General features: G+C 59.5%; 1 non-coding gene across 1 annotated transcript; it reads left to right on the top strand.

The window, feature by feature from the left end:
* The first annotated feature begins 3346 nt into the window (after window positions 1–3346).
* On the top strand, window positions 3347–3465 carry LOC148058692 (5S ribosomal RNA). The gene has a single exon (XR_015709608.1). It is a non-coding gene; the product is annotated as a 5S ribosomal RNA (ribosomal RNA).
* The last annotated feature ends 6535 nt before the right edge of the window (window positions 3466–10000 follow it).

Raw genomic sequence — 10000 nt, 5'->3', positions numbered from 1 at the left:
TTTCCCTCTCCCACCCACAATCCCTCCTGCTGCGGGGATGGAGAACCAGGGGCCTGGGTGACATCCTCAGGCGGGGATGGGGTACCAGGAGGCCGGGGAACATTTTCAACACTTTGGGGCATTTTCAAACACTTTGCTCTTTTTTTCCCTCTCCCACCCACAATCCCTCCTCCTGCGGGGATGGAGAACCAGGGGCCTGGGTGACATCCTCATGCGGGGATGGGGTACCAGGAGGCCGGGGAACATTTTCAACACTTTGGGGCATTTTTAAACACTTTAGCCTTTTTTTCCCTCTCCCACCCACAATCCCTCCTCCTGCGGGGATGGAGAACCAGGGGCCTGGGTGACATCCTCATGCGGGGATGGGGTACCAGGAGGCTGGGGAACATTTTCAACACTTTGGGGCATTTTTAAACACTTTGCTCTTTTTTTCCCCTCTCCCACCCACAATCCCTCCTCCTGCGGGGATGGAGAACCAGGGGCCTGGGTGACATCCTCATGCGGGGATGGGGTACCAGGAGGCCGGGGAACATTTTCAACACTTTGGGGCATTTTTAAACACTTTAGCCTTTTTTTCCCTCTCCCACCCACAATCCCTCCTCCTGCGGGGATGGAGAACCAGGGGCCTGGGTGACATCCTCATGCGGGGATGGGGTACCAGGAGGCCGGGGAACATTTTCAACACTTTGGGGCATTTTTAAACACTTTGCTCTTTTTCCCCCTCTCCCAACCAGGGGGCCTGGGGAGCCTCCTCCTGCGGGGATGGGGAACCAGGGGCCTGGGGAACATTTTCAACACTTTGGGGCATTTTTAAACACTTTGCTCTTTTTCCCCCTCTCCCAACCAGGGGGCCTGGGGAGCCTCCTCCTGCGGGGATGGGGAACCAGGGGCCTGGGGAACATTTTCAACACTTTGGGGCATTTTTAAACACTTTGCTCTTTTTCCCCCTCTCCCAACCAGGGGGCCTGGGGAGCCTCCTCCTGCGGGGATGGGGAACCAGGGGCCTGGGGAACATTTTCAACACTTTGGGGCATTTTTAAACACTTTGCTCTTTTTCCCCCTCTCCCAACCAGGGGGCCTGGGGAGCCTCCTCCTGCGGGGATGGGGAACCAGGGGCCTGGGGAACATTTTCAACACTTTGGGGCATTTTTAAACACTTTGCTCTTTTTCCCCCTCTCCCAACCAGGGGGCCTGGGGAGCCTCCTCCTGCGGGGATGGGGAACCAGGGGCCTGGGGAACATTTTCAACACTTTGGGGCATTTTTAAACACTTTGGTCTTTTTCCCCCCTCTCCCAACCAGGGGGCCTGGGGAGCCTCCTCCTGCGGGGATGGGGAACCAGGGGCCTGGGGAACATTTTCAACACTTTGGGGCATTTTTAAACACTTTGCTCTTTTTCCCCCTCTCCCAACCAGGGGGCCTGGGGAGCCTCCTCCTGCGGGGATGGGGAACCAGGGGCCTGGGGAACATTTTCAACACTTTGGGGCATTTTTAAACACTTTGCTCTTTTTCCCCCTCTCCCAACCAGGGGGCCTTGGGAGCCTCCTCCTGCGGGGATGGGGAACCAGGGGCCTGGGGAACATTTTCAACACTTTGGGGCATTTTTAAACACTTTGCTCTTTTTCCCCCTCTCCCAACCAGGGGGCCTGGGGAGCCTCCTCCTGCGGGGATGGGGAACCAGGGGCCTGGGGAACATTTTCAACACTTTGGGGCATTTTTAAACACTTTGCTCTTTTTCCCCCTCTCCCAACCAGGGGGCCTGGGGAGCCTCCTCCTGCGGGGATGGGGAACCAGGGGCCTGGGGAACATTTTCAACACTTTGGGGCATTTTTAAACACTTTGCTCTTTTTCCCCCTCTCCCAACCAGGGGGCCTTGGGAGCCTCCTCCTGCGGGGATGGGGAACCAGGGGCCTGGGGAACATTTTCAACACTTTGGGGCATTTTTAAACACTTTGCTCTTTTTCCCCCTCTCCCAACCAGGGGGCCTGGGGAGCCTCCTCCTGCGGGGATGGGGAACCAGGGGCCTGGGGAACATTATTCAACACTTTGGGGCATTTTTAAACACTTTGCTCTTTTTCCCCCTCTCCCAACCAGGGGGCCTGGGGAGCCTCCTCCTGCGGGCATGGAGAACCAGGGGGCCTGGGGAGCCTCCTCCTGCGGGGATGGAGAACCAGGGGGCCTGGGGAGCCTCCTCCTGCGGGGATGGAGAACCAGGGGGCCTGGGGAGCCTCCTCCTGCGGGGATGGAGAACCAGGGGCCTGGGGAGCCTCCTCCTGCGGGGATGGAGAACCAGGGGGCCTGGGGAGCCTCCTCCTGCGGGCATGGAGAACCAGGGGGCCTGGGGAGCCTCCTCCTGCGGGGATGGGGAACCAGGGGGCCTGGGGAGCCTCCTCCTGCGGTGATGGAGAACCAGGGGGCCTGGGGAGCCTCCTCCTGCGGGCATGGAGAACCAGGGGGCCTGGGGAGCCTCCTCCTGCGGGGATGGAGAACCAGGGCGCCTGGGGAGCCTCCTCCTGCGGGGATGGAGAACCAGGGGCCTGGGGAGCCTCCTCCTGCGGGGATGGAGAACCAAGGGGCCTGGGGAGCCTCCTCCTGCGGGCATGGAGAACATGGGGGCCTGGGGAGCCTCCTCCTGCGGGGATGGAGAACCAGGGGGCCTGGGGAGCCTCCTCCTGCGGGGATGGAGAACCAGGGGGCCTGGGGAGCCTCCTCCTGCGGGCATGGAGAACCAGGGGGCCTGGGGAGCCTCCTCCTGCGGGGATGGAGAACCAGGGGGCCTGGGGAGCCTCCTCCTGCGGTCATGGGGAACCAGGGGCCTGGGGAGCCTCCTCCTGCGGGCATGGAGAACCAGGGGGCCTGGGGAGCCTCCTCCTGCGGGGATGGGGAACCAGGGGGCCTGGGGAGCCTCCTCCTGCACCAGGGGGCCTGGGGAGCCTCCTCCTGCGGGGATGGGGAACCAGGGGGCCTGGGGAGCCTCCTCCTGCGGTGATGGGGAACCATGGGGCCTGGGGAGCCTCCTCCTGCGGGGATGGGGAACCAGGGGGCCTGGGGAGCCTCCTCCTGCGGGGATGGGGAACCAGGGGCCTGGGGAGCCTCCTCCTGCACCAGGGGGCCTGGGGAGCCTCCTCCTGCGGGGATGGGGAACCAGGGGGCCTGGGGAGCCTCCTCCTGCGGGGATGGGGAACCAGGGGCCTGGGGAGCCTCCTCCTGCACCAGGGGGCCTGGGGAGCCTCCTCCTGCGGGGATGGGGAACCAGGGGGCCTGGGGAGCCTCCTCCTGCGGGGATGGGGAACCAGGGGCCTGGGGAACATTTTCAACACTTTGGGGCATTTCACAAGCGCTTCCCTCGCTTACGGCCACACCACCCTGAATGAGCCCGATCTCGTCTGATCTCGGAAGCCAAGCAGGGTCGGGCCCAGTTAGTACTTGGATGGGAGACCGCCTGGGAATACTGGGTGCTGTAAGCATTTTTTTTTGCCATTATTTGTGGGTCAGAAAGTGAGAAAAGTGACCTAAAATAGAACCGGGACTAGGCGGCAGTTCCCCCCACCAGGCGGCGGCATTTGGGGCATTATTTGTGGGTCAGAAAGTGAGAAAAGTGACCTAAAATAGAACCGGGACTAGGCGGCAGTTCCCCCCACCAGGCGGCGGCATTTGGGGCATTATTTGTGGGTCAGAAAGTGAGAAAAGTGACTTAAAATAGAACCGGGACTAGGCGGCAGTTCCCCCCACCAGGCGGCGGCATTTGGGGCATTATTTGTGGGTCAGAAAGTGAGAAAAGTGACCTAAAATAGAACCGGGACTAGGCGGCAGTTCCCCCCACCAGGCGGCGGCATTTGGGGCATTATTTGTGGGTCAGAAAGTGAGAAAAGTGACCTAAAATAGAACCGGGACTAGGCGGCAGTTCCCCCCACCAGGCGGCGGCATTTGGGGCATTATTTGTGGGTCAGAAAGTGAGAAAAGTGACCTAAAATAGAACCGGGACTAGGCGGCAGTTCCCCCCACCAGGCGGCGGCATTTGGGGCATTATTTGTGGGTCAGAAAGTGAGAAAAGTGACCTAAAATAGAACCGGGACTAGGCGGCAGTTCCCCCCACCAGGCGGCGGCATTTGGGGCATTATTTGTGGGTCAGAAAGTGAGAAAAGTGACCTAAAATAGAACCGGGACTAGGCGGCAGTTCCCCCCACCAGGCGGCGGCATTTGGGGCATTATTTGTGGGTCAGAAAGTGAGAAAAGTGACCTAAAATAGAACCGGGACTAGGCGGCAGTTCCCCCCACCAGGCGGCGGCATTTGGGGCATTATTTGTGGGTCAGAAAGTGAGAAAAGTGACCTAAAATAGAACCGGGACTAGGCGGCAGTTCCCCCCACCAGGCGGCGGCATTTGGGGCATTATTTGTGGGTCAGAAAGTGAGAAAAGTGACCTAAAATAGAACCGGGACTAGGCGGCAGTTCCCCCCACCAGGCGGCGGCATTTGGGGCATTATTTGTGGGTCAGAAAGTGAGAAAAGTGACCTAAAATAGAACCGGGACTAGGCGGCAGTTCCCCCCACCAGGCGGCGGCATTTGGGGCATTATTTGTGGGTCAGAAAGTGAGAAAAGTGACCTAAAATAGAACCGGGACTAGGCGGCAGTTCCCCCCACCAGGCGGCGGCATTTGGGGCATTATTTGTGGGTCAGAAAGTGAGAAAAGTGACCTAAAATAGAACCGGGACTAGGCGGCAGTTCCCCCCACCAGGCGGCGGCATTTGGGGCATTATTTGTGGGTCAGAAAGTGAGAAAAGTGACCTAAAATAGAACCGGGACTAGGCGGCAGTTCCCCCCACCAGGCGGCGGCATTTGGGGCATTATTTGTGGGTCAGAAAGTGAGAAAAGTGACCTAAAATAGAACCGGGACTAGGCGGCAGTTCCCCCCACCAGGCGGCGGCATTTGGGGCATTATTTGTGGGTCAGAAAGTGAGAAAAGTGACCTAAAATAGAACCGGGACTAGGCGGCAGTTCCCCCCACCAGGCGGCGGCATTTGGGGCATTATTTGTGGGTCAGAAAGTGAGAAAAGTGACCTAAAATAGAACCGGGACTAGGCGGCAGTTCCCCCCACCAGGCGGCGGCATTTGGGGCATTATTTGTGGGTCAGAAAGTGAGAAAAGTGACCTAAAATAGAACCGGGACTAGGCGGCAGTTCCCCCCACCAGGCGGCGGCATTTGGGGCATTATTTGTGGGTCAGAAAGTGAGAAAAGTGACCTAAAATAGAACCGGGACTAGGCGGCAGTTCCCCCACCAGGTGGCGGCATTTGGGGACCCGTAGTGTGGGCAGAAAACTCACCAAAGTGACTTAAAATAGAACCGGTGCAGGCGGCATGTTCCCCCACCAGATGGCGGCATTTGGGGACCCGTAGTGTGGGTAGAAAACTCACCAAAGTGACTTAAAATAGAACCGGTGCAGGCGGCATGTTCCCCCACCAGATGGCGGCATTTGGGGACCCGTAGTGTGGGTAGAAAACTCACCAAAGTGACTTAAAATAGAACCGGTGCAGGCGGCATGTTCCCCCACCAGATGGCGGCATTTGGGGACCCGTAGTGTGGGTAGAAAACTCACCAAAGTGACTTAAAATAGAACCGGTGCAGGCGGCATGTTCCCCCACCAGATGGCGGCATTTGGGGACCCGTAGTGTGGGCAGAAAACTCACCAAAGTGACTTAAAATAGAACCGGTGCAGGCGGCATGTTCCCCCACCAGATGGCGGCATTTGGGGACCCGTAGTGTGGGCAGAAAACTCACCAAAGTGACTTAAAATAGAACCGGTGCAGGCGGCATGTTCCCCCACCAGATGGCGGCATTTGGGGACCCGTAGTGTGGGTAGAAAATTCACCAAAGTGACTTAAAATAGAACCGGTGCAGGCGGCATGTTCCCCCACCAGATGGCGGCATTTGGGGACCCGTAGTGTGGGCAGAAAACTCACCAAAGTGACTTAAAATAGAACCGGTGCAGGCGGCATGTTCCCCCACCAGATGGCGGCATTTGGGGACCCGTAGTGTGGGCAGAAAACTCACCAAAGTGACTTAAAATAGAACCGGTGCAGGCGGCATGTTCCCCCACCAGATGGCGGCATTTGGGGACCTGCAGTGTGGGTAGAAAACTCACCAAAGTGTCCTAAAATAGAACCGGGACCAGGGGGCCTCTTCCCCCACCAGGTGGCGGGCTTGGGGGGCTTGGTTTCCGGGTAGAAAACTCACCAAAGTGTCCTAAAATAGAACCAGGACCAGGGGGCATGTTCCCCCACCAGGCGGCGGGCTTGGGGGGCTTGGTTTGCGGGTAGAAAACTCACCAAAGTGTCCTAAAATAGAACCGGGAACAGGGGGCCTCTTCCCCCACCAGGCGGCGGGCTTGGGGGGCTTGGTTTGCGGGTAGAAAACTCACCAAAGTGACCTAAAATAGAACCGGGCTAGGCGGCATGTTCCCCCACCAGGCGGCGGGCTTGGGGGGCTTGGTTTGCGGGTAGAAAACTCACCAAAGTGTCCTAAAATAGAACCGGGACCAGGGGGCATGTTCCCCCACCAGGCGGCGGGCTTGGGGGGCTTGGTTTGCGGGTAGAAAACTCACCAAAGTGTCCTAAAATAGAACCGGGACCAGGGGGCATGTTCCCCCACCAGGCGGCGGGCTTGGGGGGCTTGGTTTGCGGGTAGAAAACTCACCAAAGTGTCCTAAAATAGAACCGGGACCAGGGGGCATGTTCCCCCACCAGGCGGCGGGCTTGGGGGGCTTGGTTTGCGGGTAGAAAACTCACCAAAGTGTCCTAAAATAGAACCGGGACCAGGGGGCCTCTTCCCCCACCAGGCGGCGGGCTTGGGGGGCTTGGTTTGCGGGTAGAAAACTCACCAAAGTGACCTAAAATAGAACCGGGCCAGGCGGCATGCTCCCCCACCAGGCGGCGGGCTTGGGGGGCTTGGTTTGCGGGTAGAAAACTCACCAAAGTATCGGCAAAATAGAACCAGGGAAGGGGGGGATGTCGGTCACAAGGTGCCCGAGTCAGAGAACCAGGAAAACGGACATAAATCCAGAAAACCTCGGTGTCTGACTGCTCCTCAAAAAGTGGTCTTTTTGATGTCACGAGCGCAACCACCTAGAGGTTAATGGGGAGGGATGGTGTGAGCGCAAACGGATTTTTCCTAAGTGTGACTGCTCCTCAAAAAGTGGTCTTTTTGATGTCACGAGCGCAACCACCTAGAGGTTAATGGGGAGGGATGGTGTGAGCGCAAACGGATTTTTCCTAAGTGTGACTGCTCCTCAAAAAGTGGTCTTTTTGATGTCACGAGCGCAACCACCTAGAGGTTAATAGGGAGCGAGTACAACAGGGGAGGGAGTGAATGGGCTCGGACTGTGGCCGAGCCTGGTGCCTCAAAATCGGACAAGGTTGGACTGGAAGCCCGCTGAGAACTCTGGTTCTTTTGCCAGACGAAACGAATTTTTTCCGAGTGTGACTGCTCTGCAAAAAGTGGTCTTTTTGATGTCACGAGCGCAACCACCTAGAGGTTAATGGGGAGGGAGTGGAAAAAACGACAAAGTGTTGAGCTCCGGACCGGGATGGCGGGCGACTCGAGCGGTCATGCCCGACTTTGAGACACTTTGTCGCGGTCATGCGAGCGACCTCCACTGCTCCCCGGAGGTGCCCCGGACCGGGTTGGCGGGTGACTCGAGCGGTCGTGCCCGACTTTGAGACACTTTGTCGCGGTCATGCGGGCGTCCTCCGCCGGTCCCCGGAGGTGCCCCGGACCGGGTTGGCGGGTGACTCAAGCGGTCATGCCCGACTTTGAGACACTTTGCCGCGGTCATGCGGGCGTCCTCCGCCGGTCCCTGGAGGTGCCCCGGACCGGGTTGGCGGGTGACTCGAGCGGTCGTGCCCGACTTTGAGACACTTTGTCGCGGTCATGCGGGCGTCCTCCGCCGGTCCCTGGAGGTGCCCCGGACCGGGTTGGCGGGTGACTCGAGCGGTCGTGCCCGACTTTGAGACACTTTGTCGCGGTCATGCGGGCGTCCTCCGCCGGTCCCCGGAGGTGCCCCGGACCGGGTTGGCGGGTGACTCGAGCGGTCATGCCCGACTTTGAGACACTTTGTCGCGGTCATGCGGGCCTCCTCCGCCGGTCCCTGGAGGTGCCCCGGACCGGGTTGGCGGGTGACTCGAGCGGTCATGCCCGACTTTGAGACACTTTGTCGCGGTCATGCGGGCGTCCTCCGCCGGTCCCTGGAGGTGCCCCGGACCGGGTTGGCGGGTGACTCGAGCGGTCGTGCCCGACTTTGAGACACTTTGTCGCGGTCATGCGAGCGACCTCCGCCGGTCCCCGGAGGTGCCCCGGACCGGGTTGGCGGGTGACTCGAACGGTCGTGCCCGACTTTGAGACACTTTGTCGCGGTCATGCGGGCGTCCTCCGCCGGTCCCTGGAGGTGCCCCGGACCGGGTTGGCGGGTGACTCGAGCGGTCGTGCCCGACTTTGAGACACTTTGTCGCGGTCATGCGGGCGTCCTCCGCCGGTCCCTGGAGGTGCCCCGGACCGGGTTGGCGGGTGACTCGAGCGGTCATGCCCGACTTTGAGACACTTTGTCGCGGTCATGCGGGCGTCCTCCGCCGGTCCCTGGAGGTTCCCCGGACCGGGTCGGCGGGTGACTCAAGCGGTCATGCCCGACTTTGAGACACTTTGCCGCGGTCATGCGGGCGACCTCCGCCGGTCCCTGGAGGTGCCCCGGACCGGGTTGGCGGGTGACTCAAGCGGTCATGCCCGACTTTGAGACACTTTGCCGCGGTCATGCGGGCGACCTCCGCCGGTCCCTGTAGGTGTCCCGGACCGGGTTGGCGGGTGACTCGAGCGGTCATGCCCGACTTTGAGACACTTTGTCGCGGTCATGCGGGCGTCCTCCGCCGGTCCCTGGAGGTGCCCCGGACCGGGTTGGCGGGTGACTCAAGCGGTCATGCCCGACTTTGAGACACTTTGCCGCGGTCATGCGGGCGACCTCCGCCGGTCCCTGGAGGTGCCCCGGACCGGGTTGGCGGGTGACTCAAGCGGTCCTGCCCGACTTTGAGACACTTTGCCGCGGTCATGCGGGCGACCTCCGCCGGTCCCTGGAGGTGCCCCGGACCGGGTTGGCGGGTGACTCGAGCGGTCGTGCCCGACTTTGAGACACTTTGCCGCGGTCATGCGGGCGACCTCCGCCGGTCCCTGGATGTCGGGCTCCAGTGAGGTCGGCGGGGGAAGGCTCGGGCTGAGGCCGACTTCGGTGCCTCAAAGTCGGACAAGGTTGGATTGGAAGTCCGCTGTGTTGAGGACCAGTGGCATTCGGCGGTGGAACGCTCAGAACTTGGCCGACATCGGTGCCTCAACGTCGGACAAGGTTGGAGTGGATGACCGCTGATAACTCTGGTTCTTTTGCCAGACGAAAGAAATTTTTCCCGAGTGTGACTGCTCTGAAAAAAGTGGTCTTTTTGATGTCACGAGCGCAACCACCTAGAGGTTAATAGGGAGGCACCATAACAGGAGAGGGAGTGAAAAGGCTCGGACGGTGGCCGAGCCTGGTGCCTCAAAATCGGACAAGGTTGGAGTGGATGACCGCTGAAAACTCTGGTTCTTTTGCCAGACGAAAGAAATTTTTTCCGAGTGTGACTGCTCTGAAAAAAGTGGTCTTTTTGATGTCACGAGCGCAACCACCTAGAGGTTAATAGGGAGGCACCATAACAGGAGAGGGAGTGAAAAGGCTCGGACGGTGGCCGAGCGTGGTGCCTCAAAATCGGACAAGGTTGGAGTGGATGACCGCTGAAAACTCTGGTTCTTTTGCCAGACGAAAGAATTTTTTTCCGAGTGTGACTGCTCTGAAAAAAGTGGTCTTTTTGATGTCACGAGCGCAACCACCTAGAGGTTAATAGGGAGGCACCATAACAGGAGAGGGAGTGAAAAGGCTCGGACGGTGGCCGAGCCTGGTGCCTCAAAATCGGACAAGGTTGGAGTGGATGACCG

The sequence above is a fragment of the Callionymus lyra genome, unplaced genomic scaffold (genome assembly GCF_982586985.1).
Source record: "Callionymus lyra unplaced genomic scaffold, fCalLyr1.hap1.1 HAP1_SCAFFOLD_48, whole genome shotgun sequence".
In the NCBI taxonomy this organism is placed as follows: domain Eukaryota; kingdom Metazoa; phylum Chordata; class Actinopteri; order Syngnathiformes; family Callionymidae; genus Callionymus; species Callionymus lyra.
This window is presented reverse-complemented; position numbering and strand designations above follow the sequence as displayed.